The sequence below is a fragment of the Mus caroli genome, chromosome 3, assembly GCF_900094665.2.
Source record: "Mus caroli chromosome 3, CAROLI_EIJ_v1.1, whole genome shotgun sequence".
NCBI lineage: Eukaryota > Metazoa > Chordata > Mammalia > Rodentia > Muridae > Mus > Mus caroli.
Genome location: NC_034572.1, coordinates 17,748,450 through 17,755,588, shown reverse-complemented (window position 1 = coordinate 17,755,588; position 7,139 = coordinate 17,748,450).

Here is a 7,139-nt window from a genome sequence, read left to right as displayed (position 1 = left end):
ATGGCCTAGTCGGCCATCGCTGGAAAGAGAGGCCCATTGGACTTGCAAACTTTATATGCCCCAATACAGGGGAATGCCAGGGCCAAAACAATGGGAATGGGTGGGTAGGGAAGTGGGGGGGGGGTATGGGGGACTTTTGGGATAGCATTGGAAATGTAATTGAGGAAAATATGCAATAAAAAAAAAAAACTCTTGAAAGAAAAAATCACACATAAACTATCCATATCTCTCAGAATATGGAAGTAGCTGGTTGTATCCTGTTTGTGATTAAGAAAGCAAATTGTACATAGCAAATTGTCTTACCAACCACCTACCTTTATTGACAGCCTTGTACTGTTCTGGCAGCATGAAAACCCTCATACTGTGTTGACAGTTTTGCTATTCATTCAACAAGTATTTATCAAATGCTTAGTGTGAGAAAACATCAGAAGCTGTTTACAGTGAACCAAACAGCCCCTATACTTTATGGAGTTTAGATTTCAGTCTTGGACTAAGGGGAGAAGGAGGGAAGAGTATAAAAACTTTCAAAAAATATATCCAAGTTGAACAATTGAAGCTTTTTTGGCTCTGTTGGTAGAGAGCTTACCTAGAGTGTATGTAGTCAGGGTTTGATCCTCAACACTACATAAAGTAAGTGGAGGTAGATCAGATGTCCAGGTCATTCTAATTAAACATCAAATTTCTAGCCATCTTTGGCTATATGAGACTGTCCAAAAAAAATATAATAATAATTAAGTTGCTGGCTTAGTTTGAGTTTCCGTTGCTACTAAAGGGCACCATGACCATCGCATGTCCTTATAAGGACAACATTTAATTGGGGCTGGCTCACAGGTTCAGAGGTTTAGCCCATTATCATCAAGGCAGTAGCATGGCAGTGTCCAGGTAAGGATGGCCCAGGAAGAGCTGAGAATTCTACATCCGACGGCTGCTAGGAAAAGAATGGCTCTTCCACAATGGGCAGAGCTTCAAAGCCCACCCCCAGAGTGATGCCCTTACTCTAACAAGGTCACACCTCCTAATAGTACCACTTCACATGGGCCAAGCATATTCAAACCACCACAGTTGCATCATGGTTTAACTTTTGTCGCAAAGGTAATATAAAATGGCTTGGGGAGGTTTATCCTTTTACTGCTGATTCTAAGTTGGAAGCATTTAAATAAGCTGTCAAAGACCAAACTTTGGGGGCTAGAGAGATGGCTTACTAAATTGCTTGCCTTGCAAGCTTGAAGTCCTAAGTTCGATTGTCACCACCCACGCAAATGCTGAGAAGGGCCAAAAAGATGACTCATGGTAAAGGTGTTTTCTGTGCAAACCTGCTGAGTCCAACCTCCAGAACCCATTGAAAGGCAGAAGGAGAAAATCAACTACATGAAGATATCCCCTGACATCCACATGTATGTGTACATGTGCCCCCACACATATCACGCACATATACCCACACTCATAAGCTCATGCATGCACACACACGTGCGCACGCACACACACACAAGTGTACAAACATGCATACACAAGAAAGAGCTACATTACTCTGCAGCACACCACCTCCATGTAGCAATGGCTTTTCCTGCTCTTACTGTCCCATTCAAGTCCAGCTACCAGTGGATGTTCTTCTCACTAGCATTGCACAAGCTAGAAATTAGTCAGGTAATCACACTCAAGAGTGAAATAATAGTAAAGTTAAGCAGAATAAGGTAGGAGGTGAACATGGTGTGTTGGTTTAGATAGTGAATGCTGCTGAGTTATGTTGACACATGAGCAGAACTTTAAGGACTGGGCAGTGAGTATCCACCATCAAAAAAAAAGCATTACAGGTAGAGGGGACATTAAGTACATGGGGACATGTCAACGTACAACTGCTGTATCCTGGAAACGAGAGCGAAGGTCAAGTGCTTGGTATGAAGAAGGATGAAAGGGTCTTTCACTTCTCAGACATGGAAAGCCACGTGAAAGCCTTGAGCAAGCACATTGCTTGGCCCTCCTCCTTTACAGAAAAGGGCTCTAGTTCCTACACAGACGACCAAGTGCAAGAGGGTGCTGAGCACTCACAGGAATCAAATCCGAGAGATGGTGTCAGGTACTGGTTAGAAAAATTAGATTGTAAACAGATAGGGTCTTACTCTGTACCCAGGATGACCCACAACTCAGTGCTTGGAGGCTGACCTTGAGGTCTGTGCTCCTCCTATCACAGCCCCCAAGTACTCACAGTAGATGTGTAAGTCCCTGTATGTGACTCAGTGATGCACTTGTCAAGAGAAAAAGTGGAATCCAAAGATACTCACTAGGTTTAGACCAATAATATAGAAGGAAGTTGCCATTTACAGAGGTAGGGAAGAGGGAGTCAATTTTTAAAAACAAGTGTTTGCTTTTATAGTTTGGTGAGTATGAGACATCTCCAGGAAAATGCTGAACCCAACAGACAGATATGTGCATCTGGTGTTCAAAGGTGGCCAGAACTGGAGACATGACTTTAAGACTTTAGACGTTTGGCAATCTGGATTCAATCTCAGGAACAGATAACAGATTGTCAAAAGTTGTCTTCTGACCTCTGCATGAGTGTGGTGGCATATGCACACATGTACACCCATACACATGATAAATGTAACTTAAATGAAATGACGAATGTAGGTAGACATAGTAAACTAAACAGTCAAAGTAAACAAAACATGCTGAGTTATCCGACAGCCCCAAGTGTCTTCTGTTCTGCATGCTTTGTTCTGGTTTTGGTGTTGCTTTTTGGTTGTTTGGTTGTTTGATTGTTTGTTTGTTTTGTTTTCCATCAGGGTTTCAGGTAGCCCAGGTTGACCTGAATCTCACTATATAGCAGAGGATGACCTTGAGCTTCTGATCCTCCTGACTTGATCTTCATAGCACTGGGACTTTGCAGAGATATCACCAAGCCTGACTTAAATGTTTTTCTTTGTTCATTTGAGACAGGATCAAGTAAGCCTTCAACTCAGAGATAGAAAAACCTGTTTCTGTCCCACATATGCTGGCATTAAGTCTGTGCCACCAACCCCAGCTATTTTTTTTTTTTTAATTACGGGTGTCCTACTCAACATATATAATCACAGATGACTTTGTATACATGAGGATACTGGCTGAAGCCATGAACAGTGTCGTCTGCTCTCACCTGTAACATTGTAATGCATGGTTCAAGCGCTTTTCAAGACATTTTGTAAAAGAAAATCTCTTCCTTAGACAGAATAGTATAAATTCAAAACATTCCTCACAGTTTTGGAAACCAGGAGGCTTGAGTTCAAGGTATCAACATGATCAGGTTCTGGTGACTCTTCTCCCTCTGTCTTAACAGCAGAGAAAAGAAACAGTCTTTCTCTTATTTGGGCCCTGGGCCCACAGTTGGATGCACAGCATAATGAAGTCAAATAGAGGATCTCAGGTCATGATGCAGGCAAGCCAAGAAAATGAACTCAGGGCTTCTGCAAGCACAGTCTCCATTTCCGTGGAGGGAGACTATGCAGGTCTAGGCAAGAAAGGGCAAAGGGTTGCTGGGAAAAAGAAAAGAAAAAAAGAAAAGAGAAAAACAACCTTTGATATTTGGGCTCTGGATTTGGCTCAGTAGGTAGAGCAAGTACTTAGCATGCAGGAAGCTGTTTACAGTGGCACACATGGAAAATCCCAAAGACATAGAGGTGGAAGTAGGAGGATCATATGTTCAAGACTGTCCTTTACTACAAGTAAAATGTGAGGCCTCAACGTTGTTTTTCTTCTAATAGTTTGGTGACGAGATGAGAAAGAACAATGTGAACAGAGCTGCATAATGCACATGTGTTGAATGTGTGTCATGAGATTCCTACACAAGCATGGGAAAATATGCATGAGATACAGATAGAACCTGATCAGTCAGGTGGATGCCCTCAGTTTGGGGTCTTAATTGTATTAGAGTATGTACTGATTAGAAAAGCAATGGGAATAGCCATCCTCTCCTGCCACTACATGGCAACATGGTTACAGGGTATGCCAGTCTATAGTAATCTTATTAGTTATACATTTGAAAACCTGACCGTTCTTTTAACCCTTGAAATGCAAGTTATAGAGCCTAGCATGGTGACATTTGCCTGTAAATCACTCTGGAGGTTAAGGCCTCAAGATTGCCACAAGTTCAAGGCCTGAATAAGCTAATAGTGAAATGCTGTGTCAAATGATAAGCAAAAGGTAAAATTTAAGACTCTGTCCCTTTTAAAGGCATATTATAGTTTGGTTAATAAAATTCCAGTATATTAAGCTGTATGTATACGTTTAAGAGTCCAATCTCCTTTTTTAAAGTGCTTAAAAAGAAGCCAGGTGATGGTGGTACACACCTTTAATCCAGTTTTGGGGAAGCAGAAGCCAGTGGATCCAACAACAACTGCCCACCCACCCCAAAATTAGAAAAACAAAACAAAAAGCTTAAATTGCTAGGCAAGTAGAAAACGCAGTTAAGTAATGTTAATAAACATGACTGATTCTTTCTAAAATGTGGTTCAAGTTCTCGTGAACATTACAAAAATGTTTATAGATTTAGTAAAACTTCTATCTTCTTGACCTGAAACCACAAATCCAAATCAATCATAGTTCTAATTTTACACGTGCCCCAGTCCACATTTGGTAATAGCCTTCTACCATGTGGGCCCCAGGGATCCAAATGAAGTCAGCAAGTTCTCTAAACTTCTAAACCATCTCAATGGCCCTGATAGATATTCTAAAATGTTAAATTGTCTGAAATGTAAAAGGGTTAGCCAAACACAATCTTGAAATACTAACTTACAGGAGGATGGGGAATTCAAGGACAACTTGGCTACATGATGAACTGCAGGCCAGCCTATACTATTTGACATACTACCTCCCCGACAAAAGAGACAATTTTTTAAAAGTTCCACAAAGTTAAAATACCAAAATACAAATATGAAACAATACTTTCAAATAAGGAAAAATAACAGTACTATGGTTTTATTTTACATATTGCTTTCTTCAGCTTTGAGTTGTCCTGAGTCAAAAATAAAGTTATTCCTTAAATAAACAATTCTTGGAGTCCAAGAGACAGCTCAGTGGTTTAAAGCATTTGCCTGTCTTTCAAAAGATTACAGATCAGTTCCCAGCACCCATATGGAACAGTTCACAACAGTCTGTAACTTCAGCTCCAGGGACAGATGCCTTCTGTGGCCTCCATACATACCTTCACACGTGTGTCATACACTCACGCAGGTAAATAACACAAACACACACACACACACACACACACACACATATTCATATGGATAAAAGTAAAGGGTTCTTCTGTCCCATGTAACCTGAGAAATTATCTTGGATTAGACTGTTATTTCAAATTATATAAACCCAGTAATTTCTAGACAACAGAATTCTCTCCTTAATTCTGGAAGCTTACAATTCCAAGATGCTACTTCTGGAAGATCTGCTGTTAGGTAAAAGGACCACTTCTGTGCTCAGCTAGCAACTTCTTGCTGTCTTCTTCACAGGGTGAAGAGCACAAACTATCTCATGTTTCTCTAGGAAGGCTGGCACACCCCTTCATTGAGGGCTGGCAGAGTTCTATATCTTATATCACCTTTGGTGTTAGATGGTAATATATGAATTTGTGGTGGGGGCTACAGATATTCAGATCACAGTAGATGCTTGTCCAGTGCATGGAATGGCAGCTGACTGTGCTGCCAGATGCTGGCTAAAGACAGAAAGAACACTGGTATTTCTCAATATGGTCGAAAGATGTCGAACCTTCCTCAATACCAGCCAGTGGAAAGTCCTGCCTGTTCAAAGAATGATCTAGAAGCAATTCCTGCTGACAATTCTGATTACACTGTTTCTTCCCGACAGTTGGGCTTTGGAACCCATCTATTAGACTCTTGACAAAACCCTGGACATGCCATGGGTACACACAAGTGGCTCACTCTACCACTAATAGAGTCATAGACACACACCAGTCTTACAGGCACTAGAATAAAAGTCTGCTGCACTTTCTGAAGAGTGTCCAGTCTTTTGGGGATTTAACAGCCATTAAAACTCAGTGAAGAGCTATTGCAGTTTGAATGGGAAACATCTCTCGGAGGCTCATGCATTTAAATACCTGGTCCCTACTACCTGGTGGCGATGTTTCAGAGCTTGTAGAACCTTTAGGATTTGGAGACTTGCTGGAGGAAAGTCAGTCACTAGAAGTGGGTTTTACAGTTAGATAGTCCAGTCCCACTGGTTTTATTTCCTGACCACAGATACAGTGTGGCCAGTGCCTTATGCTCCTGCTGTCATGACACAATAGGTTGTATCCTTTCTTTTTTTCTTTGATTTAAGTTTTATTGCATTATGATGAGAAAAGATACATAATTTCAATTTATCTGAATTTGTTAATATTTAAAAACAGATTTTGAGTAAACAGACTTAAATCACATTCTTCTTTCCCTTTTATACCCCAACTCCTCCCAGAAAACCCCCCTTCAAAGCCTGCAATACCTTTTGTTTTTATCATATTCTTTAAAATTTATAAAATATTGTAACAATAAAAACCAGTATTATAAAAAAAAAAAACTACAATTAAGACTTATGAACTCACTGGGAAGTGGTGGTGCACGCCTTTAATCCCAGGACTCAGTAGGCAGAGGCAGGCAGATTTCTGAGTTCGAGGCCAGCCTGGTCTACAGAGTGAGTTCCAGGACAGCCAGTTGCTATACAGAGAAACCCTGTCTCGAAAAAACAAAAAACAAAAAAAATAAAACCAAACAAACAAAAAAAACCAATCCTGAACCATTACACTCAGTTTAATCAATCCATACTCTTCAAAATCTTGGAAAGCTAACATTGTATGAAATGGAGTTTGGTTTTTTTTGGTTTTTGGTTTTTTGGTTTTTTTTTTTTTTTTGAGTTTGGTTTTAAAAAAGGATTATATTTCTCTTGTTAAACTTAAGGACAATTACATTTAGACTATAAATATTCTCGGGTTTATTTTGTTTCTTGATTTTTGTTACTGTTACTGTTGTCTTTATCTTAGCTTTTGGAGTCAGGGTTTATTGATGAAAACAACAGGTACATACACACAAAGAGCAAAGGAGAACTGGGTATTGTGACCTATAGTTGAACTCTGACTGCCTCCTCCCAATGCGTGCGCGCACACACACACACACACACACACACCA